We start from the raw sequence: 25,742 nt of genomic DNA, 5'->3' as shown, positions 1-25,742 counted from the left end.
CACGATCGGATGGTCTCCCCCTCGCCTCCCGATGCTCCCAGTCAGATGCCGACCGCCGATGGCACCGGGGGGGGGGTCCGATCGGACCCCCCGCCCGCGGGAGGCAGATCACGTACAGGTACGTGATTCTGCCTGCCCGTGCCATTCTGCCGACGTATATATACGTTAGGCGGTCGGCAAGTGGTTAAAGAGACCAACGAAACATATCAGGTAGGTGATCAATTGATCATTTAACCTAAAAATAGATACTTGCTTATAGACCTACATGGCAATTTATCTATTATATTCTCTCAATTAATTTAGATGAACTTCTCTTTTCTGTCATGCCCCTGAAGAAGGACCGAAACATTATTTATTCCGAAACGCATTGGGCTTGAAAAGAGTTCCATTATGTAACGTTATTGTCTAGTAATTAACTCAAAATATGTGAATTATGCAATATGTTTTCGTTGTTCATCATGTCCACAATGTTTTTAATATATGAGAATCTTTAAATAAATAAATACTTTTTTTATTCGTCACACGAATGTGTACTCCTCTACTATATATAATTCCTGTGCAAGTGCCGGTAAAATCCACTTAGGGGAACCCTCTCTTTCTGTACTTGTATCATGTCTGCAGTCTGACCAGCTTCTGTACCATGTCGGCAGTCTCTGACCATCTCTTGTATTATGTCTTCAGCCTCTGACCATCTCCTGTACTATGATTGCAGTCTCTGACCGTCTCTTGTATCATGTCTGCAGTCTCTGACCATCTCTTGTATCATGTCTGCAGTCTCTGATCATCTCCTGTACCATGTCTGCAGTCTCTGACTGTCTCTTGTATCATGTCTGCAATCTCTGACCATCTCCTGTATTATGTCTGCAGTCTCTTACCATCTCCTGTATTAAGTCTGCAGTCTCTGACCATCTCCTGTATCATGTCTGCAGTCTTTGACCGTATTATGTCTAGGAGCTCTTTCTAACAGACAGCCCTCTGTGTGTGCATCAGAGAGACTCCCCTCCAGGTCTCATTAGTGTACTCTCTTCCTGTATTTTCTTTATTGTTAAAAGATCATGGGAGGATCCCAAGGTAACGAAGACTTCTAAGGGGAGCATCTCTGTGTTTGAGTCGTTGCCATAGAAACATTTGTAAAGGGGAGGAGTTGGTAAGATGACCACACCCATGTGGGGGCGCCAGAAATATTTCTGCACCCAGGCGTCTGTGACCCTAGGATCGGCCCTGGCAGCATGGCAGGTGCGGCAGGTCCGTGCCTTCTCTAATATCACTGCACTGCCATCTCCCTACACTGCCTGTCTTATTCACACAAAACATGAAGCGCGGCCGCTCTAGGCAAAGGGCGGGACTTTTTAAGTTAAGAAGTGGATGATTGGTGGCTAGGCAGCGGGGCGGTACCAGCAATAAATCACTTACTTTTAATGTGAAAAGTCCCGCCCGTTGTCCAGAGCGGCCAGGCTCCATGTTTTGTGTGAATAAGGTAGGGTTCTTTGGGAAGGGCGGAGTGTTGTGCTGTAAAGGAGTTAGATATTGAGAGAGGACTGTCATTGGGGCTCAGTCTGTGACTGGGGGGGTCAGTCTGATTTGAGGGTTCAGTCTGTAATTTGGGGGGTCAGTCTGTGATAGGGAGTCTGTGATGGGTCAGGACCAGTTTGTGATGGGGGGTCAGTCTGTGATGGGGGGTCTGTGATGGGTTTGGGTCAGTCTATGATGGGGTGTCTGCTATGGGTCAGGTCAGTCTGTAATGGGGGGTCTGTGATGGGGGGTCAGTCTGTGATGGGGGGTCAGTCTGTGATGGGGGTCTGTGATTTGGGGGGGTCAGTCTGTGATGGGGGGGTCAGTCTGTGATGGGTCAGTCTGTAATGGGGGGTCTGTGATGGGGGGTCAGTCTGTGATCGGAGGGTCTGTGATGGGTCAGTCTGTGATGGGGGGGTCAGTCTGTGATGGGTCAGTCTGTAATGGGGGGTCTGTGATGGGGGTCAGTCTGTAATGAGGGGTCTGTGATTTGGGGGGTCAGTCTGTGATGGGAGGGTCTGTGATGGGGGGGTCAGTCTGTGATGGGGGGGTCAGTCTGTGATGGGTCAGTCTGTAATGGGGGGTTGGTGATGAGGCAGGGGGGGATGTGACATAAGGGGAGGGGCTAAGGACACTGATGTAAAAGGGGGTTGTGATGTAAAGGGGGGACTGAGGACGCTGATGTAAAAGGGGGTCTGTGATGTGAAGGGGGGGGACTGAAGACACTGATGTAAAAGGGGGTCTGTGATGTGATGTGAAGGGGGGACTGAAGACACTGATGTAAAAGGGGGTCTGTGATTTTTGCACTAGCAAAACACAGGTCTCTGCAAGGGCAACAGAAAACAATTGTTTTCTATGTGTCCTGTTCACACTGCAACAGTGCCACTGCGTGCTGAGCAGTGTGGTGCAAAATGCATACTGTTTCTATGCACTGCAACTGAGATGTGGTGCATAAAAATGAATGAAATGTATTTGCATAAAGAACTATTTACGATCATCTTTGGGTCAAGAAACACTGAACAGTTTAGCTTTACTTGCCATTGAGTCAGAACTTTTAAATACTTTGTCCTACGAAGATATTATCGATGTGTTTGCCAAAATAAAAGTTAGAACTAAAAAATTGTAGGGAGTTTCTTACTGCTATAATCTCTAAAAGTCATTTTCTGCATTACAGAGTATTTTCAGTCTGTACAATTAAAGCCAGTTATTTTCAGTGTTTTCATGTGTGGAGATATGTTTTTAATTGATCTATTGTAGCAGTCATTGATAAAGGACGAGAATGGTGGAGTGTGTGTGTGTGTGTGGGGGGGGGGGGGGGCGGCATTGAAGGACCTGGCCTTGGGGCGGCAAAGGGAGTAAATCCGGGCCAGACTGCGTCAAAACTCTTTTGCAAAATCCAGGTATACCACATCCACAGCCACCCCTCTGTCCAAGGTTTTACCTCCTCATAAAAGGAAATGAGGTTTGTTTGACTTATGTCTTTCATGAATCCATGTTGTATGTTGCTTAAAATATTTTTTTCAGCAGGAACTTGTCTATGTGGTCTTTTATTAAACTCTCCTGTATCTTCCCGACTATAGAAGATAAACTAACAGGTCTATAGTTACTTGGTAAAGACTTTGATCCCTTTTTTAAATTTGGGCAAATAGGGCTTAAAGCAGGTGGTGAGGAGGCGATACAACACTTCCTAAATGCCTGTTAAATGCTCTCTAAAGAGCAATCAGAACAGGGATGGCTCCTCAGAGAACACCGCACATGTGAATAAGGCCTTATGGTGGCACTCTGGTGTGGCGGTGATTAGGGACACTGTCACTGGTGCAGTGGTGATTGTGGACACTGTGACTGTCTGTACTGGTCTGGTGACATTGTACTGCTGTGACAGTGATCAGAGACAATGGCTGTGGCAGAACTGACATACAGTGATATCAGAACAGCAGGCCCATTGTACATGATCCCTGGCACAGCAGTACAATGTCATCAGAACAGTAAAGCAGACATCCCAACCTGCAAAAACTAATTTCACGGAGGTGACGCTTTGCGCCGCCGCCGAAACCCAAATAAATTCAGCCTTAACAGTGCCCATTAAATGCATCCTGCTCACGCAGAGCTCAATTACAGATTCAAATATCCCGGCGGCCAATGTAACAAAGTCCCGCCTCCTATAATGCACATCACACTGATTCAATGTATCATTGGATCAGTGTTCCATCTATCTAGGAGGCAGGACTTTGTTACAGTCCTCTACCTCGCACAGACTGCCATTCCCTGGCGAGGACGTCATCACATCCGCCTGCAGTGTCGGGACAAGGTCATCCAGTGCCCAGGGCAAAGATGTTAAACTGTGCCCCCCCACCAGGTGGAGTAGGGGGTGGGATGCAGCTTGTAGCAACACGTGAAACACATCTCATCAAAACATATTTAACACATAAATTTAATAGCAGTAGACATTCTATCCCGCAGTAATATATTGGGGTCAGTGTGAGGGAAAATGCCTGCGTGTTGGTGTTTTCACTGGAAGGAAAAGATACCCTGGCGCCTGTGGTATAAGTCTAAAGGTGAGTATACACAGTTATCCCTCCTATTATTCAGCTGGTGGGCAGAAGAAGAAAAAAAAATTAATAGGTTCTTCCCATCCACACAAGTGAGGTGGATGGAGGAATCCTCCCCACTGTGCCATTGTATTCTGACAGTAGGGACTCCCCGCTGTCAGAATACACTGATCAGTGGCTGCAGCCATTTGGCTTTGGCCACTGATTAAATAAAAGCTTTCTAGCATGACCGTTCGACAGAAGTCAATCTACCGATCAAATTCTGTCTAACAGGAAGGGGGAGAGCCACACACAGATTGAAATTTTTCTGCTCCTTGCTGAACTGGTTTAATTTCAATCCATCTGTACCCACCTTTAGGAGGACTGATGTGGTGGTGGTATGAAGAAGGGCTGGCAACTAGAAGGCAATTGGTTTAAATCTGAACTATGGCACTACCTGCTTGGATTTGCATGTTCTCCCTGTACCTGCGTGTGTTTCCTCCAAGTACTTCGGGTTCCTCACACACTCCAAAGACATGCTGGAAGGTTAATTGACTTCTGTCTAAATTGGACCTAGTATGGGAGTTAGGGACATTAGATTGTAAGCTCCTCGAGGACAGGGACTGTATATGTAAAGTGCTGTGTAAATTGACAGCACTATATAAGTAATAAATAAAAATAATAAGGGGCTCTGAAGGAGGAATGGTTACTATGAGAGGAAGAGGACTGCTCTGGGGCTAAAGTTTGTTTCATAGCCAGCCTAAAATACAGATTTCTAGTAACATATTAGCAGCTACAAAGAGATATCCCAAAAAAATGTTTATACTGAGTCACTGCGGAGATTTTTAGACATTTCTAAGTGACATTATTAAAGAATAAGTGCAACTGATCATAGGCTTTGAAATTAATTCAAGCAGACCCTAACTCTACAAGCAAGCAAATACCTAGCCCTCAGTAGATGTCCAATAAAAATTTCGAATGATCCTGGGAAATAGAGAAGTCGTTCTGGTCTGTGCTCAGAGTTGCTGGACAGACTGACATAGACAGGAAGTTTCACAAATCTAATATTGCTGGCACTAATCCAGCTTGTTCTACAAATACATTTTAGCAATTCACCTTAATGGCAGCTGCCATGGCTTGAATCAAGAGCATTTGAGCTGGTGTGGAGAGAGTTCTGGTTCCTGCTGGGCTGGACAGTGATCGTGCTGCTGTGTGCAGAGTGATGAACTTTCTCTTCCAGCTCCGCCCACCCCTACTGCTGTTTAGCCCGTGCAAGCCTCTATCCAGCCAGGCAACCTTTAACCAACCTGGGAAGGATCGTTCTTCTCCTGTCTGGACACTGGCATAGCTGCAGAGAGAAGGGACACAATGTTCACAGACACAACCTCAGCCCAGCGTGCGGCAGAGTGTCGGGCATGGAGTGGTGTGATAGCCAGATCTTTAGCATGTAATGAGCATAGGGCCCAACACCCCCCTCCCTCCCCTCCCCCTGACAAGACCCCGCCCACCCCTTCTCTCGGCTCTGTCCTCCTGTCACTCAGCCACAGACAGAGCAGCCGAATGGAGTACGGCCGCTCGGGCTGCCCTGTCTGTGGCTGAGTGACATGCTCAGCCAGGGAGATCGCCCGGTGTTCTGCCGAGAAAGTTCCCCTCGGCGGATAAGGACCCCCCTGTTCTGCGCAGGCGCAGCGATTGCGCAGTACGATCCGGCGGAAAAAGCCGAAGCTGAATAGGTGTAAATCAGCTGTACACGGCACTTCGCTCGCCGTGCTTTGGGGCACGGCCTCGCTTCGCTCGGCACTTTTTTATTCTACCTCTAGGTCCACTTAGATGGTGGGGCTTGAACCTGGACTCAGGGCGCAGGCGCCGTGTACAGCTGATTGAAGGTTTTCAGCTTCGGCTATCTTCGGCGGCTCATTAGTCGTTCGTACTGCGCAAGCGCTGCGCCTGCGCAGTACAGGGGGGTCCTTATCCGCCGGGGGAACTTTCTCGGCAAGACACCAGCACTCGCGGGGGACCGGGAGCCTGCACCCAAATGCAGGAGACTCCCGCGACTCGCGGGAGAGTTGAGATGTCTGAGTAAAGTGTTACTATGGTGACATTGTACTGCTGTGGCTGTTGATCAGAAACACCGACTGTTGCCCTGGCATACAGTGTCATCAGTGTAACAGTCAGTGTCTCTGATCACCAAACACCATAGCAGTATTGTCACCATAGTACTGCTCAGTGGTGTGATCTGTGGTTTTTTCTTTTTGTTTTTTTTAGCACTCTGCTTACTCTAGCTCGATGGCTTTTTAAACGTTGTTGACGTTTAAAGTTGTTTATTTTATATATTATTTCTTACACCAAATAGGCATATTTACAATTACACCCAAAAACACATTCTTATACTCCTCCTGAGTATGGGGATACCACATTCATGAGACTTTTTACTGCCTAGAACCATGGAGAGCCCAGAATCCAAGGAACGCATTCAGGCTTTCAAGGGACATATATTTTGCATCTGATTTCCTGTTACCTATCACATTTCTTGAGGTCCTGAAGTGCCAGGATAGAAGAAACAGACGCAAAATGACCACATTTTGCAAAATAGACCCTCCAATGTATTTAATTAAAGGCATAATGAGCCTTTTGAAGATCAAATTCTTGCTGTTGATCAGAAAGATATTTACAATAACAAACACAGCATGGACATACTTAGAATTACACCTCAAAACACTCTCTGCTATTTCACCTGAGTATGGGGAAAACTATGTATTGTATGTGAGTCTTTTTGTAGCCTAGCTGCATAAAGGGAGACAAAATTCAAATAGCACCTTCAACCTTGAAGAGGCATAAATTAGGCATCTAATTTCTTGATTACCTAGGCATGTTTGTAGGCCCTGGAGTTCCCTGACTGTATAGACACCCACAAAATGACCACATTTTGAAAGGCAGACACCCCAAGCTTTTTTTATTGAGTAAGGCTGGCCATACATTATACAATTTTCTTGTACAACTTTCCTTTAGATTTACCAAAACCATATAATAGGAGGTCAAACCTAAACACTTTCAATTTGTATGCAATCAGGCAGGCCCTTGCACTACATAGTTGAAGGTAAATCTAAAGAAAATTGAATAAGAAAATTGAATGGTGTATGGCCAGCTTAAGTCTTTTGAAGATCTTTAATTTTTTTTTTGTTGCCACGAGTTTTAGGAAAATGCAAAAAGAAAATTTTTTTACACAAAGATGTCAATTAATAAGATATCCCTAACACATTTTGCTACTCCTCCCGAGTATGGGGATACCACATATTTGAGACTTTTTAGCAGTCTTGTGCATAGAGCAGCCCAAAATCCAAGAAGCACTTTAAAGCTCTCAAGAAGCATACATTTTGCATCTAATTTTGTGATTACCTTTCACATTTTTGGGGGAGAGTCTTAAAAATCCATTTTGGGGGGGCGTGGCTTGGCGCGCAATGCGAACAGCAGCACACTGAGGGAGCTCCGCTGACCCCCACGGCCGTACACAGCCCTGAACCAGGCTAGCAGCTCACAGATGCCGGGAAAGAGGTTCCCCAACACCCCTCACACCCGCTCACGCCGTGGATCTGCTGTATAACCGGCAGGGAACATTCCTGAGCTCTTTAGGAACACAGCAGCGGCACGCAGCAGCAGCCTAGGATCCAAGATGGTGCCGACGAATTCAGTGAGGACTCACAGTCTGCACCAGAGGACTCAGGCAGGGGTAAGAAAAGATCTGATCTCCCCCTCACCTACTCCAACATTTCTGTGATCGCTGCGGATATTAAATCAACCTTCTCAGCAGCGATCACCGATTTAAAGACAAACTTACTGGTCCTTAATGAAAAATTGCTATCTGCTGAGGCCGCAGGGAAACACAGAGACAGAGCCATTGCTAAACTTGAAAAAGCTTCTTGTGCACAAGCCCAACATTTCATAGAAATGAATAGGCACAATGAAGATTTAGACAACAGGGGCAGGTGGTGTAACATTAGAGTGAGAGGGATCCCTGAAACAGTGGAGCATGACCAGATCATCCCAGCACTTCAGAGAGTCTTCAATAGTCTGCTGGAAAGACAAGAAGATACTGAGATAGACTTTGTCAGAGCACACAGGGCCTTAAGACCGAAAGGCCCTGATACTTCTCCAACGAGGGACATTATCTGTTGCCTTCAAAGCTTCAACCTAAAAGAAAATATAATGAGCAAGGCAAGAAGAAATGATCAGATAGTGTTTAATGGAGAGAATATAATGCTCTTTCAGGATCTTTCCCAAATCACCTTAAAAAACAGACGAGCCTTGCACCCTCTGCTGGAGAAACTCAGGAATAGAGATGGCGCTTCCCCTTTGCCCTCACGGTTTCTCACAATGGGCAACAACATGTCCTGCACACACCTGCTGACCTGCCAGACTTCTGCACGGCCCTGAACCTAGGCCACATGGATCTTCCTGATTGGTATGCAGAATTCCTTCAGATCCCTCTGGACTATGTTCCGCCCAGGTCCCCACTGCACACACCGGATAAAAGGCAAGCGAAGAAACAAAAGCAGACTCGTGGAGGCGGATGCGGATTTGGGACTCCAGGGCCACATATGGATCCTGTCGGGGATCAAGAAGATGATTAATATTACTGCAAATTCTCTTCTCTATTGTTTTGGCATTTAATGATTTCCCGAGATGAACACCCACCAGCGGATGCACAGTACCCACGGTGACAAGTTCCTACACTTTTGTTTCCTTTTTTCCTTTTTTTTTTGTTCTTATGTTCCAGGGACTTGCCCGAGGACATTCACCATACTCTTATTGATGTCTTTAGCTTAGTTTTGATACCACGGGACTTTGATATCTGTTATGGTGCCATCTTATCCTACATGGCCATACCCCGTTTGCCAGACAGAGCAGAACTCCCCCTAAAACCTTCCCTAGCTGGAAGATCTCGGTCTTTAAGCATAATTCTGGCATGTGTTGTTCCTCAGACTCTCAGGGCACTTTGGCAAAACAACGCCAGGGCCCATTCCACCTCTTTTCAGAGATATCATCCCATCTTTTAAGTCCGTTTCACAAAGTTTTAAAGTTACAGTATTAATGTCGCATAAGTGTGCCAGTTTATATGTTTCATCGCTTTTTGTTTTAGATCCGCACTTATGTAAAGTTCAGATTTTCTCCATTTTTACATTCAAGGTTATGGCTATGTGTGTGCGCCAGCCAATTTCTCTCATACCTCACTTAGTTCAATCCCCCTTAGGATACGCTTGGGTGGCTGCCGCTGCATCGTTACTGCCTCCCTTCTACCCCACAGAGTGACCTCGTGCTCTATTTACGGACACAGGGTACACTAAGATACAAACCAGGTACCCTCTCCTCGGTGGGTCGCACCACCGAGGGGACGGCTCCCTGATATACGAACACTTCTCTTCTCTACATATACTTGAACTTACTCTTACTTCTTACCTGTTTTCTTTTCTTTATACAATTTATCTGTGTCCATCTCCCGTAAATGAGAATAATCATTAGTTGCCTCAACCTAATTCTAGCACTAGTGTTAACTTGTCTTTGTCAGTTTTGCCTTTTGCAGTGGGATCCTTGGAACATCTCCTCCTGTGCCGCCTGCATGGCCTACTCTTCCCTGGGACACGATCCCTCAGTGATATCGCACAATGTCAGAGGGCTGAACATCCCAGAATGCTGCTCGACCTTACTGAGGGAGCTTAAAAAAAGTAGGCCCCACTTCGTATTTCTTCAAGAAACACATTTCAAGACAAACCATATACCCAAACTTACAAACTAATACTTCACAAGAGCATTTCATGCCACCAACAGAGACTCCAAGTCTAAAGGGGTCTCCATACTAATTTGTAAAGACGCACCGTTCCACTTATTAGAACAAAGATCAGATCCAAACGGCAGATTCATATTTTTAAAGGGTACATATGGAGACATTCCAGTGACTCTTGCGAATGTATATTTCCCTAATAAAACACATGTAACGTTCTGCCACCAAATTACTGAAGAGCTTCAGGGGTTTGCGGCAGGCTGTTTAATATTGAGGGGTAACTTCAACACTCCATTAAACCCCCTGTCGGACACCTCAAATGGCAAGTCATGCCTCACCTACACAATTCTTAAAAAGATAAAATCTATGTTACATTCCCTCCAACTGATGGACACATGGCGCTTTTTTAATCCCGAAGGTCGTGACTTTACACATTACTCCACCCCCTTCTCCAGATATGCCTGACTGGACTACTTGTTCATCACGCAAAAAGACCTACCCTCAGTAGAAGCAGCTTATATTGGGATTCAGTCGTTCTCGGATCACTCACCAATCTCCCTAAAGATTGACATATTGCACCCTCCTCCCAGACAACCAATGTGGAGACTTAATGCATCCCTACTAACAGACCCAACAATACTCCCTTCGATCTCCTCAGCCCTGACTGACTTTTTCAAACATAATTCTATAACTCTGGTCCGGCCGCACCTGGAGTATGCTGTCCAGTTCTGGGCACCAGTCCTCAGGAAGGATGTACTGTAAATGGAGCGAGTACAAAGAAGGGCAACAAAGCTAATAAAGGGTCTGGAGGATCTTAGTTATGAGGAAAGGTTGCGAGCACTGAACTTATTCTCTCTGGAGAAGAGACGCTTGAGAGGGGATATGATTTCAATATACAAATACCATACTGGTGACCCTACAATAGAAATAAAACTTTTTCCGCAGAAGAGAGTTTAACAAGACTCGCGGCCACTCATTAAAATTAGAAGAAAAGAGGTTTAACCTTAAACTACGTAGAGGGTTCTTTACTGTAAGAGCGGCAAGGATGTGGAATTCCCTTCCACAGGCGGTGGTCTCAGCGGGGAGCATTGATAGCTTCAAGAAACTATTAGATAAGCACCTGCATGACCTCAACATACAGGGATATATAATGTCATACAGGGATATAATGTAATTCTACCCCAGATGCTGGCCCTCTCATGGTGTGGGAAGCCCATAAATGTACAATTAGGGGGGAATTGATTAAATGGGGCTCAAAACGCAAAAAAGAAAGGGAGGAAAACGTTCTTAAACTTGTCAAGAATATTCACACCTTAGAAGCCCAGCATAAACACTCACTCTCGACTCTCACGGCCGGAAAGCTGCTTGAAGCTAGGAAAGAACTCCAGCACACTCTTGACACTAAAGCGAAACGCATGCTCTTCTTTAAGAAGAAACTGTATTATGAATCGGGTAACAAGCCGGGCAGACTACTGGCTAGGGAGTTGAAGGAACACGTAATCTCAAATAACATTGCGGGCATAAAATAACAGAATGGGGAAACAACGGTAACTACAAAAGCGATTGCCGCACAATTCCAAGAGTTCTACACTAAGCTATATAATCTTCCACCACAACACAGACCTCAGGGTATGGCAGGTGACAGGTCATGACTCATCCAAGATTTTCTGATTAAAAGCGGTTTACCGAAAATACAAGAATTAGATGCCTCCTCACTAGATGCACCAATAACTCAATTAGAAATCAAACAGGCTATTAAGATACTGAAAACGGGGAAAAGCCCAGGCCCTGATGGCTTTTTGGTCATATATTACAAAACCTTCTCAAACATTATCACTGAACCATTCGCTGCTGCACTGACCTCATCGGTTTGGAACAGGTTGGGTTTGTACCAGGAAGGGAGGCAAAAGACAACATCACCAATGCCCTGCTTCTCATTCATGCGACAAAAGACTCGGACATTGAAGGCCTTCTCCTCTCTATGGACGTGGAGACGGCCTTTGATAGGGTGGGGTGGGACTTTATGATGGCAGTGTGTGGGCACGTAGGTCTAGGACCCCATATGATGTCGTGGATTGCTGCTCTATACCACAATCCCACGGCAAGATTGAAAATTAACGGCTCCCTATCTGAAAAAGTTCAAATACAAAATGGAACTAGGCAGGGCTGTCCCTTGTCGCCACTGTTATTCATCCTAATGCTCAAACCCTTTATCAGGACGATAAATGTGAACGCTGCGATCAGAGGGTTCACGGTTCAGGACAGGGAGTTCAAGCTGGCAGCGTATGCGGATGACCTCTTGTTCTTCTTAACAAGCCCAACAATTAGTATTCCTAACCTATTAAGGGAATTCTCTCTCTACGGCTTTTTATTGAACTTAAAGATTAATTACTCAAAACTGAGGCACTGAACATCTCCCTTTCGGACTCATTACTAGAACTGACCAAATCCAACTCAAGCTTTAGATGGGACTCTAGATTCATTAAGTACCTGGGCACGTGGTTGACACCACATATACAGTCCATTTACGAACATAACTTCCCCGCTTACTAAAAAGTTGCACAGCAGATATCACAAACTGGCAAACAAAACACTTCTCATGGTTTGGACGGGCAGCAATCATCAAAATGGTAATTCTACCCAAAATCCTTTATCTAATGAGAACTCTTCCCATTAAAATCCCATTTCATTTTTTTTAAATACTCAATTCAACCCTTATGAAGTTCCTTTGGAACCAACAAAAACACAGATTAAAACTAGATAAACTGACCAATTCTAAAGAGATGGGAGGGGATAGGACTTCCAAACTTTAAACACTACTACTACGCTGCTCATTTATCCAGATTAATTGATTGGCACTGCCATGGTAGGGAGAAAGACTGGGTTTCGCTGGAGGAATCACTGAACTCAGCCCCGTGGAAATTCTCTCCCTGGACTCCAAGATCAAAGACCCTCGCTAATAATCAGTCTCACCCACTTACAGACAATACTTTAAAGATCTTACGCCGCATTGCTAACAGTAAAGTCATTACTTCCCCTCTTAGCCCCCTGACACCTTTGAGAGACAATCCGGACTTTCCCCCAGGCATAAACACCTCAACATTCCAACCCACCCAAGGAGACGCATCACTACTAGCAGGTGACTGTTACGCTGACAGCAAATTTAAAGACCTATCTACACTAAAATGTGAAGGTAATCTACCCCAACTGAGATGGTGGTCATATCTCCAACTCAGAAGTTACTTAACCAAACAGAAACACACACAAAACTTCTACAGACCCATGACCGACCTGGAGTTGGTATGTCATGAGGGCTCCCCGCTACCTAAATCCACGTACTCTTGGCTGCAACGCACCAAGTCCTCGGGCATGGAAGGGCACAGGAGGAGATGGTCGGAGAAACTTCAGGAGGAGATCACAGACAACCAATGGAGGTATGCGTGCATAATGGCACATAAAAGTACTATAAGTTCTAAGATGCAAGAAACAGGCTACAAGCTGCTAACACATTGGTACTATACACCGGACAAGCTCCATAAGTGGGATGCCCACAAATCAGCATTATGCTGGAGATGTCAGACAGATAGAGGCACGTTGCTACATATCTGGTGGCAATGCCCCTTGATCATTCCTTACTGGAGCAATGTTAAAAACTTAATTCAAAAAATCACTGAGACCACTTTGAATCTAAACGCAGCTTGTTGCCTGTTACACATCAATCACTTTACTCTCAAAAAATACAAGAATTCACTGTCTAAACACCTCCTAAACGCAGCAAAAACTTTGATACCACTGCATTGGAAATCTACTCGGGTGCCCTCCATCTCAGATTGGCTAAACAAAGTTAGAGATGTTTGCGAAATGGAGGATACCCTAGCACAAGATAATGGCAGAATAGAAAGATACCAGAAAACCTGGCAACCTTGGTTTGCGTTCCGCTACTCTAAGGATCATGATGAGGCCAAATCCATACATTTTTAACTAATGCTACATATGGACACTCTTATATCTACCTGTAACTCCTTCCTTTTCTTCTTTTCACCCCACTCCTTGTTTCATTTTGTTGATTATTGCCAACTGCAAAGTGTAATGGTGAATTTAGCATTTTTAAGGTCAATCTTGGCATACTTAATTCACTCATCCTTTTTAGGATCTTTGACCGGTAACGCTGGTGATACCACAATCCTGTATATCATTCATAGAAAATTCTCATAATATAGCTGGTTATAACCTTTTATGAGCTTTCCATTCACTTATAAGTTACTCAAGATAATTTCTAATCTACATGACTGCTGTATTGATACGATGTATTCATTTTTCAGTTGTATCTGCGATTTGCGTATTGTGCATCTTCTATCTCTTTTTTCTTTATCTTCAATAAAACCAAATGTTTAAAAAAAAATCCATTTTGGAAAGAAAATACCCCAAGGTATTTTCTAAGAAGCATAGTGAGTCTTTTAAAGATTTTATTTTTTGCTACAAGTTTTTGGAAATTTAATTTAATAAGTTATTTCCCCCACACAGCATGGGTATACTTAGTATTACAACCCAAAACACATTCTTCTTCTTCTCTTGAGCATGGGTATACCACGTTTGAGATTTTTTTCAAAGTTTTAACTGATTATATGCCTGATATTGCATCTTGTGTATCATAAAAATCAACTAAGATTATATCAAAAACAGTGTATTGTAATGCTCACTTCTGTACAAGTGGTCAGGGTAGCTTACAATAGTGGTACAAAAATTATATATATATAAATATATATATATTATATATAATATATAAAATAATATATATACTGTATTTATTGGCGTATAACACTCACTTTTTTACCATGAAAATCGGGTGCAAATAGCGTGTGCGTGTTATACGCCAATACTTCAATTTTAGCTGCCTCGGAGGGGACAAGGAGGGGGGCCGGACGAGCGCTGTCAGATTACATACAGCGAGAATCTCCTGTTTACTTGGCAGCCTCTGTAATAGGAAGTCCTGTCTCCTGGGCCACCATTGGATCACTGTTCTTTCTATCATAGGAGATTCTCTTTGTATGTAATCTGTCAGCGCTCGTCCCGCCCCCTCCCTGTCCCCTCTAGGCTGCAGGTGGACGTCAATCAGGCTGCACTGATGGCAATGGTGAGGCTGCTGCATTGAAGGCAATCGTGAAGCTGTATTGATGTGGATTGATGAGGCTGCAGATGGGCACTGACCCTTATTTTGCTCCAAAGTTCCTTATTTAAAATTTTAGTTTTTTTCCTGAAACTTCCCTCTTAAAATGAATGTGCGTGTTATATGCCTGTGCGTGTTATACGCCGATAAATACGGTATATATATATATTTATATATAAAAATAGTGGTATTAAAATACAAAAGTGGTACAGTAGCTTACAATAGCATTACCTGTGGCAGTCAGCATTCCTGTAAGCCAAGCAAACATAACTTACTGGTTCTTAGCTGCCCACAGGAATTATACACAACGCTCGCTCTGTTCACTAGCCAGGAAGTACAAGAGGCCGAATAAAAGATTACCTGTGATTCCAGGAGTGCAGTTGTCCGCAGATGATTGCTGGGAGTCTGGGATTTGTGTCTCGCAGGAACCTAGTCAGTGTTGGGTCAATTCAGGCAATTAGAGAAGTGATCAGCAAACAGGCAAAGGATCAGTTCAGATGGCAAGCAGAAATGTGGTCAGGCAGCAGGCAAAGGTGACACTGCATTGGTGTGGCAGCAGTCAGAAACATTTTTGCTGGCTTACTATGGTCTGTTGACACTGGAACTTGTGTAGCAGGCATCAGGAACTCTGTTGCTGGGTTACACTGGTTTGGCAATTTTGCCCCTGATATGGCCATTATCAGGAATACTGGTCTGGCTTACACTGGTCTGATGACACTGGCCCTGGTGTGGCCAGGATCAGGAACACTGGTCTGGCTTACACTAATCTGGTGACACTGGCACTGGTGTGGTGGCGATCAGGAAAACTGGTCTGTTTTACATTGGTCTGGTGATAGTGGGACTGGTGTGGCTAGCAATCAGAAACGCTTTTGCTGGCTTACACTGGTCTGGTCACACTTGGACTGGTGTGGCGGGGATCATGAACACTGTTGCTGACTTACCCTGGTTTGGTGACACTGGGGTTAGTGTGGCAGTGATCAGAAACACTGTTGCTGTCTGCACTAGCCTGCTAATGCTGGGACTGGTGTGGCTAGCAAAAAGGAACACTGTTGCTGACTTACACTGGCCTGGTGACACTGGGACTGGTGCGGCTAGTGGCCAGGAACATTGTTGCTGGCTGCACTGATCTGGAGACACTGGCACTTGTGTGGTGGTGATCAGGAACATTGTTACAGGCTTAAACTGGTCTGGTGACACTGTGCTTGGTGTAACAGTTATCAGGAACATTGTTGTTGGCTTATACTGGTCTAGTGATGCTGGGACTGGTGTGGTTAGTGATCAGGAACACTGTTGCTGGCTTACACTGATCTAGTGACACTGGAACTGGTGTGGCAATGATCAGGAACACTGGCCTGACTTTCCACCAGTCTGATGACACTGGGACTGGAATGGCAGCAATCTAGAACACTTTTCCTGGTTGCACTGTTGTGGCAACATTGTATTGGGGTGGCGGTGATCAGGAATACTGTGGTTGGTGGCACTGGTATGGTAACACTATAATGGTGAGCCTAGAGATCAAGGACACTGGCTGGCTGCACTGATATGGTGAAACTGTACTGGTGTAGCAAGCCATCAGGGACAATGTTGTTGGCTACACTGGTGATATTGTACTGGGGTGACTAGCGAACAGGGACACTATCTGGCTGCACTGATGACAATGTACCGAGGTGGCTCTGTAAAAAAAGAAAAAACCTCTGCCAATGACTATAGAAAACACTCTGCTTTCTTTCACAGCCAGTCTGTGTGAGAAGAAACAGAGCAGTGGCTGCAACATTTGTTTCAGTTTTGGGATTTGGGTAACAGAGATCACGTAGCTCAGAGATTTTATTGGCCCTGTGCCCTACTCTGTGATCTGCTGTTTCTGATGGGACAGTGATCACAGAGAAATAGAGGGAGCGCATGAGCAGCACAAAGGGGAGACTGTTTTAAAATGGCCTCAGGTCTGTCAGGAGACAGCCATACAAGCATTTATGTAAAATGGCTGAACAAGTGGTTGCTTTGCACTTCAAGCCAAAAAGTCGTTTTAACTTTTGACAGAGTGAGGAAGTGATAGAGTGAGTTAAAAACCCTGTCTTCCCTAAATTTCATGGCTGTCCGTGTCCCAGGAACAGAAGGTTAGCATTTGCTAAATATACATTTTTTTTTAATTAGTCTCTGGAAAAAACTAAATACAAGCTGATTTAAAAATGGATGAATTCGTTATGCTGCGGTCCATGACTATTAAGTAATAGTTGATCATTTCTAGGTAATTTGCATTCCTCATAAGATGATTTACATACAAGTTGCCTATTGTGCTTAATACTGAAAACATTCTATGAAATGTTAAAATGTGCTAAAGTTCTTACTGCCATGACATATTATTTACTGTCTTTGTTAAGTGTCGAATATTTCACTTTAAAAGAAAAAAAAAAATAGAACAGACCAACGTTCTTATCATAAGTTTTATGTACACTCAGCATACTCACAAGTGCTTCCTACAGCTTTATTTTCTTGGCCACCACGAATGCCCAGGGTGGTTTGCTATAACATGTCTGTTTTTTTTCTTTCAAAGATCTATTATCAGTTATGTAGGATTAAGCTCTCAAATTCAAATTATCTTGCAATCTTTACCTCCCCTTAAGTTTACAGAGTGGATATAAAACTCACAAGAAAATGAAAAACAATCAAGACAACTTGACACCTCATCAGAAAATAGCAAATCTATTTCTTGTGTGCTATGTATAATCTACTGAAGATCCTCAGTCTACTCTGTCTTTTTTCTGACTGTTCTATGGCATCCCCTAACTTAGAAATTTACAAAATGATTGAAGACTTGGAAATGTTGAAGAAAGAGAAGGATAAGGTAAGATGTTGGATGTTATACATTTTATAGCATTTTTGCTTCTGACTTGCAACCTGATCATTAGTAAACTAAATGGGTTTTACTTAACCCATTATATTATAGATGTTTCAGAATTGAAGTAGATGTAAACCCTAACCAGATGATATTTTGTTTGCTAAAACACTGCATCATACACTGCATCATACACTACTGCATTGTTTTTTTCATTTTGCAATATACTATTTCAAACTTTCTATAATCCTTTTTGCATCTCACTACTGTTGATCTCCTCCAGTCTCCTTGTAGCTACTCCCTTTCTACATACATGAGCTTCGGAGGAAGTTGTATGAATCAGGACAGGATTCCCGATAGTGACAATGGCTCCGAATGAGTTGGTGCGGCCACTCGTGGTCTCCACTGAAGGCACATTAGGGTGAAAGATCAGTTCGTAGAAAGGGGCAGAGTGTTGTCAGCCCATAAAAGGAATTAGCTAAACAAGGACCTTCGTGGACAAATCACCAGGCTATAGATTTATTATTACTGAAAACTACTTTTGAAATTATTTTAATGTGTTAACAATTATGGCATTAATAACTGGGCTAAAATCTTCTTTTAAGTACATCTGTCATATTACAAAAATATAGACTCTGCTACCCTCTTCCAAAGTTGCTTGGGTACACCCAAATTTAACATTTCTAAGTAGGCTTGCACTGATACCAATACCAGTATCGATGCCAATACTAAGCATTTGAGAACTCGTACTAGTGCAAATGCTCTGATACCTGAAATGGAAAATGAACGGGCTCAGGTCGTATTGAATTTTATGCATTAAAGCGGAGTTCCACCCAAAAGTGGAACTTCCGCATATTCGTCTCCTCCCTCCCTCCAGTGTCCCATTTGTTCGACAGGTCCCTTTCCCAACTTACGGAGACAGCGCCGCGGCGCCATCTCTCGGAAGTTCGCCCCCCCTTCCTTCCACCTCCGCCGGGCCAATTAGAAAGCGCATGGTATACTTACTGGCTCTGTGTAGTGGTTTTGCACAGGGCAGCCCAGATCCTCCTCTTCTTGGGTCCCTCTTCGGCACTCCTGGCCCCTCCCTCCAGTTGAGTGCCCCCACAGCAAGCAGTTTGCTATGGGGGCACCTGAGCCGAGTCCCAGCGCCCTGTGTCCATTCAGACATGGTGCTCCAGTTCTGTCCAGTCCCCTCTCTCTCCTGATTGACTGACTGACTTTGATTGACAGCAGTGGAAGCCAATGTCTCAGCTAATCAGGAGGGAGAGTCCCGGACGACCAAGGCACCGTGCACATCACTGGATAGAGATAGGCTCACGTAAGTATTTGGGGGTTCTGGGACAGCTGCTGCACAGATAGATTGTTGTAGGCATGACTAGGTTATAGGACTCTGTCATCTTAAACTGAATATAGAGTGTCTATGTGCATTTGACAACAAGATCTTGTTCCTAAAGTGGTTCTAAAGGCAGAAGGTTTTTTATCTTAATGCTTTGTATGCATTAAAATAAAAAAAAATCTGTGTGCAGTACCCCTCCTCAGCCCCCTAAAACTTACCTGAGCCCCAGCTTGATCCAGCAATGTTGCACAAGAGACTTGGCTGTCTGGGACTCTCCCCCCTGATTGGTTGAAACACATAGCGGGTACCATTGGCTCCCAATGTTGTCAATCAAATTTAGTGAGCCAATGAGGAGAGAGAGGGGCAGAGCTAAGCCGTGGCTCCGTGTCTGAATGGACACATAGAACAGCAGCTCGGCTCAGGTGTCCCCATAGCAAGCTGCTTGCTGCGGGCACTTGGTAGGAGGGAGGGGTCAGGAGTTCCGGTGATGGACCCGAGAAGAGAAGGATCTAGGCTGTTTGGTATTTTTAAACAAACAAAAAACAAGACTTTAGTATCACTTTAGTACACACGGTCGGACTTTTCAGCTACAAAAGTCCGACAGCCCGTCCGACAGACTTTCGTCAGACTTTTGGCAGACTTTCAACAGACTTTCTAACGACTGTACTTGCCTACACACGATCACACCAAAGTCCGACGGATTCGTACGTGATGACGTACGCCGGACTAAAATAAGGTAATTGATAGTCAGTAGCCAATAGCTGCCTAGCGTGGGTTTTTGTCCGTCGGACTAGCATACAGATGAGCGGATTTCTGGGTCCGGCAGAGTTACGACGTAAAGATTTGAAGCATGTTCCAAATCTAAAGTCCGTCAGATTTGCGACTAGAAAAGTCCGCTGAAGGTCCAGTGAAGCCCACACACAATTGAATTGTCCGCCGGATTTGGTCCGTCGGCGACCGTCGGACAAGTCCGGTCGAAAAGTCCGACCGTGTGTACGCGGCATTACTGTGTAAAACAACCTATTCAGTTTAAAATAGAAATGAAAGGCAAAACATTTGTGTATAGATGTAAAAAAAACATTATAAATACCTCTCTTCCCTTTTTTTAACAAGTGACCACATACCCTTTGTTTTCAGCTGCATAAGGATCTCAGAGACCTATGGTAAGAGAAACAGCAGCACACTAATCTTCCCAGTGAATGGCTGTGCAAGGGGGGGGCACCCACATGTCAGGATAAGTCTGATCATTGGAGGATAGCATGCTGTGTTCTCAGCACAGCTAGAGTACTGATCACGCTGTGCTCTCATCCCTAGTGTGGTCAGTTTTTGATAGGAAAGCAGAGGGACTGGCAGGAACACCAGGTATTTCACACAAAAGAAGCAATTCAAAGAGAACAGGAAACTTTCTCATACAAGTACATGGTACAGCAGGCACATATCAAGAATATGAAACACTGGGTTTACTTATTCTAATGGATGTAGCTTATACAGACTTAATGAATTAGGATCAATCATCCACACTACTTATGTCACTTTTTTCTTTTTAAGCTGATGCCCTAACTTAGTATATCAGTTCAATAGGGTGAAAATACAAATGTAATCATTTTCACTGAACTTTCCTGTATCTCTGCTGGACTGGCCATTTAGTGTCATAAAAAAATATAAATATTCATGTTTTTTTTTTTTTTTTTTTTTTGTAGCTGGATTGCTCAGGGCAACTGGTACATTCTCTGAGTGAAAATGGGGTAAGACAATAAAACTTATGATAATACAAACACACCACACCTGTAATGGTAAAGGAAGACCAAAAATAAAATGTACAGTAACATAGGATGATTGTGCAAAATAGTTTTTACTGTGATTAATGGATAAACCTGTACAATTTTTAAATGATCAAATCAAGATATTTAAACTGAAGGTTAAGAGAGCATTATTTTTAAACTCACAATCTACAATATCTCACAAAAATGAGTACACCCCTTACATTTTTGTACATTTGTTATGATACCTTTTCATGTGACAACACTGAAGAAATTACACTTTGCTACAATTTAAAGTAGTGAGTGTACAGCTTGTACAGTATCTCACAAAAGTGAGTACACCCCTCACATTTTTGTAAATATTTTATTGTATCTTTTTAAAATATTTTATTATATCTTTTCATGTGACAACACTGAAGAAATTACACGTTGCTACAATGCAAAGTAGTGAGTGTACAGCTTGTATAACAGTGTAAATTTGCTGTCTCCTCAAATAACTCAACACACAGCCATTAATGTCTAAACCGCTGGCAACAAAAATGAGTATACCCCTAAGTAGAGATGAGCTTTCTGTTCGAGTCGAACATGAGTTCGACTCAAATATCAGCTGTTCGATCGTTCGACGAACATCGAACATTATGGGGCATTCGTGCCAAATTCGAGTGGTGCGTCATGCCCCATAATGCACTGCGTCATCGCAGTGCATTGCTGTCTGATGATTGGCCAAGCATGCACTATGACCCACATGCCTTCGCCAATCACAGTGCCGTCAGCAAAGAGAGCCATAATCGGCCAAAGGCAAGGTGCCTTTGGCCAATTATGGCTCAGGGGGTTAAGTCCATGCCCCACACAATATAAGGCCGCCTGCACGTTGGCCTTGTGTAGTGTGTTCTTGGTGGAGAGAGAGAGATAGAGAGAGAGTGATTTTATTTACTTTGAGCAGGCAGTTTATTCAGTTAGCTGCAGTGTATTTTATATATAGATATATAATATATATACATCCCGACTTTGTATATATATATATATATATATATATATATATATATATATATATATATATATATATATATATACACTGTATCCAGTTTAGCTAGATCTCACTGCAGACCGTTCCTGGTGTACTCTTTCTAATATACTTCAGGCAGGCAGGTGATTCAGTTAGCTGCAGTGTATTTAATATATATATATATATATATATATATATATATATATATATATATATATATATATATATATATATATATATATATATATATATATATATATATAGTCAGTCTCATATATATATATCCACTGTATCCAGTTTAGCTATATCTCACTGTAGTCCGCTCCTGGTGTACTCTTTTTAATATACTTCAGGCAGGCAGGTGATTCAGTTAGCTGCAGTGTATTTAGTATATATATATATATATATATATATACAGTGGGGACGGAAAGTATTCAGACCCCCTTAAATGTTTCACTCTTTGTTATATTGCAGCCATTTGCTAAAATCATTTAAGTTCATTTTTTTCCTCATTATTGTACACACAGCACCCCATATTGAAAGAAAAACACAGAATTGTTGACATATTTGCAGATTTATTAAAAAAGAAAAACTGAAATATCACATGGTCCTAAGTATTCAGACCCTTTGCTCAGTATTTAGTAGAAGCCCCCTTTTGATCTAATACAGCCATGAGTCTTTTTGGGAAAGATGCAACAAGTTTTTCAAACGTGGATTTGGGGATCCTCTGCCATTCCTCCTTGCAGATCCTCTCCAGTTCTGTCAGGTTGGATGGTAAACGTTGGTGGACAGCCATTTTTAGGTCTCTTCAGAGATGCTCAATTGGGTTTAAGTCAGGGCTCTGGCTGGGCCATGCAAGAACAGTCACGGAGTTATTGTGAAGCCACTCCTTCGTTATCTTAGCTGTGTGCTTAGGGTCATTGTCTTGTAGGAAGGTAAACCTTCGGCCCAGTCTGGGGTCCTGAGCACTCTGGAGAAGGTTTTCGTCCAGGATATCCCTGTACTTGGCCGCATTCATCTTCTCCTCGATTGCAACCAGTCGTCCTGTCCCTGCAGCTGAAAAACACCCCTACAGCATGATGCTGTCACCACATGCTTCACTGTTGGGACTGTATTGGACAGGTGATGAGCAGTTCCTGGTTTTCTCCACACATACCGCTTAGAATTAAGGCCAAAAAGTTCTATCTTGGTCCCATCAGACCAGAGAATCTTATTTCTCACCATCTTGGAGTCCTTCAGGTGTTTTTTAGCAAACTCCATGCAGGCTTTCATGTGTCCTTCACTGAGGAGAGGCTTTCGTCGGGCCACTCTGCCATAAAGCCCTGACTGGTGGAGGGCTGCAGTGATGGTTGACATTCTACAACTTTCTCCCATCTCCCGACTGCATCTCTGGAGCTCAGCCACGGTGATCTTTGGGTTCTTCTTTACCTCTCTAACCAAGGCTCTTCTCCCCCGATAGCTCAGTTTGGCCAGACGGCCAGCTCTAGGAAGGGTTCTGGTCATCCCAAACATCTTCCATTTAAGGATTATGGGGGCCACTCTGCTCTTAGGAACCTTAAGTGCAGCAGAATTTTTTTGTAACCTTGGCCAGATCTGTGCCTTGCCACAATTCTGTCTCTGAGCTCTTCAGGCAGTTCCTTTGACCTCATGATTCTCATTTGCTCTGACATGCACTGTGAGCTGTAAGGTCTTACAAAGACAGGTGTGTGGCTTTCCTAATCAAGTCCAATCAGTATAATCAAACACAGCTGGACTCAAATGAAGGTGTTGAACCATCTCAAGGATGATCAGAAGAAATGGACAGCACCTGAGTTAAATATATGAGTGTCACAGCAAAGGGTCTGAATACTTTGTGATATTTCAGTTTTTCTCTCTTTTAATGAATCTGCAAAAATGTCAACAATTCTGTGTTTTTCTGTCAATATGGGGTGCTGTGTGTACATTAATGAGGAAAAAAATGAACTTAAATGATTTTAGCAAATGGCTGCAATATAACAAAGGGTGAAAAATTTAAGGGGGTCTGAATACTTTCCGTCCCCACTGTATATACATCCTGGCTTTGTATATATATATATATATATATATATATATATACACTGTATCCTGTGTAGCTAGATCTGATTGCAGGCCATTCCTGTACGTATTCAAATACACTTTCAGGCAGGTAGGCAAGTGATTCAGTGATCTGCAGTGCATTAAATATATATACAGTCTCCAACATATATATATATATCCACTGCATTCCAGTTTAGCCAAGCCTATATCTGACTGCAGGCCATTGCTGGTGTACGTTTTCAAATACACTTTCAGGCAGGCAGGCAAGTGATTCAGTGATCTGCAGTGCATTAAATATATATATACAGTCTCCAACATATATATGTCCACTACATTCTAGTCTAGCCAAGCCTATATCTGACTGCAGGCCATTGCTGGTATACATTTTCAAATACACTTTCAGGCAGGCAGGCAAGTGATTCAGTGATCTGCAGTGCCTTAAATATATATACAGTCTCCAACATATATATATCCACTGCATTCCAGTCTAGCCAAGCCTATATCTGACTGCAGGCAATGGCTGGTGTACATTTTCAAATACACTTTCAGGCAGGCAGGCAAGTGATTCAGTGATCTGCAATGCATTAAATATATATACAGTCTCCAACATATATATATATCCACTGCATTCCAGTTTAGCCAAGCCTATATCTGACTGCAGGCCATTGCTGGTGTACGTTTTCAAATACACTTTCAGGCAGGCAGGCAAGTGATTCAGTGATCTGCAGTGCATTAAATATATATACACAGTAGGGATGAGCTTCGAGTTCGAGTCAAACTCATGTTCGACTCGAACATTGGCTGTTCGCAAGTTCGCCGAACAGCGAACAATTTGGGGTGTTCACGGCAAATTTGAATGCCGCAGAACACCCTTTAAAAGTCTATGGGAGAAATCAAAAGTGCTAATTTTAAAGGCTTATATGCAAGTTATTGTCATAATAGTGTTTGGGGACCTGGGTCCTGCCCCAGGGGACATGGATCAATGCAAAAAAAGTTTTAAAAATGGCCTTTTTTCAAGAGCAGTGATTTTAATGATGCTTAAAGTCAAACAATAAAAGTGTAATATTCCTTTAAATTTCGTAGCTTGGGGGTGTTTATAGTATGCCTGTAAAGGGGCGCATGTTTCCCGTGTTTAGAACAGTCTGACAGACCTGAAGGGCCTGGTATGGAATTTAGGGGGACCCCCACGTCATTTTTTTTTTAAATTTTGGTTCGGGGTTCCCCTGTGGGGAATTCCCATGCCGTTTTTATCAATGAACTTCTATGTGTATTGTCGGACCGGCAATGCAATACCCGCGAGTAGTTTTAAATGACTTTTTTCCTTTCCAGAAGGAACCAAAATTAAAAAAAAAAATGACGTGGGGGTCCCCCTAAATTCCATACCAGGCCCTTCAGGTCTGGTATGGATTTTAAGGGGAACCCCATGCCAAAATTAAAAAAAAAACGGCGTGGGGTCCCCCCAAGAATCCATACCAGACCCTTATCCGAGCACGCAACGTGGCAGGCTGCAGGAAAAGAGGGGGGGACGAGAGAGCGCCCCCCCTCCTGAACCATACCGGGCCACATGCCCTCAACATTGGGGGGGTGCTTTGGGGTAGCCCCCCAAAACACCTTGTCCCCATGTTGATGAGAACAAGGGCCTCATCCCCACAACCCTGGCCGGTGGTTGTGGGGGTCTGCGGGCGGGGGGCTTATCGGAATCTGGAAGCCCCCTTTAACAAGGGGACCCCCAGATCCCGGCCACCCCTTGTATGAAATGGTAAGTGGTT

At 43.6% G+C, this 25,742-nt stretch overlaps 1 long non-coding RNA gene across 1 annotated transcript in view; it reads left to right on the top strand.

Annotated features, from left to right (window-relative positions):
* Positions 1 to 16,984: 16,984 nt before the first annotated feature.
* The window catches only part of LOC141132367 (uncharacterized), a 58,605-nt gene continuing 49,847 nt past the window's right edge, over positions 16,985 to 25,742 (top strand). Inside the window, exons 1-3 of the long non-coding RNA XR_012242889.1 lie at positions 16,985 to 17,097; positions 17,605 to 17,825; positions 20,853 to 20,897. This is a non-coding gene — a long non-coding RNA (uncharacterized lncRNA). The remainder of the gene's footprint in view (positions 17,098 to 17,604; positions 17,826 to 20,852; positions 20,898 to 25,742) is intronic.

This window comes from Aquarana catesbeiana, linkage group LG03, assembly GCF_042186555.1.
Source record: "Aquarana catesbeiana isolate 2022-GZ linkage group LG03, ASM4218655v1, whole genome shotgun sequence".
NCBI lineage: Eukaryota > Metazoa > Chordata > Amphibia > Anura > Ranidae > Aquarana > Aquarana catesbeiana.
This window is presented reverse-complemented; position numbering and strand designations above follow the sequence as displayed.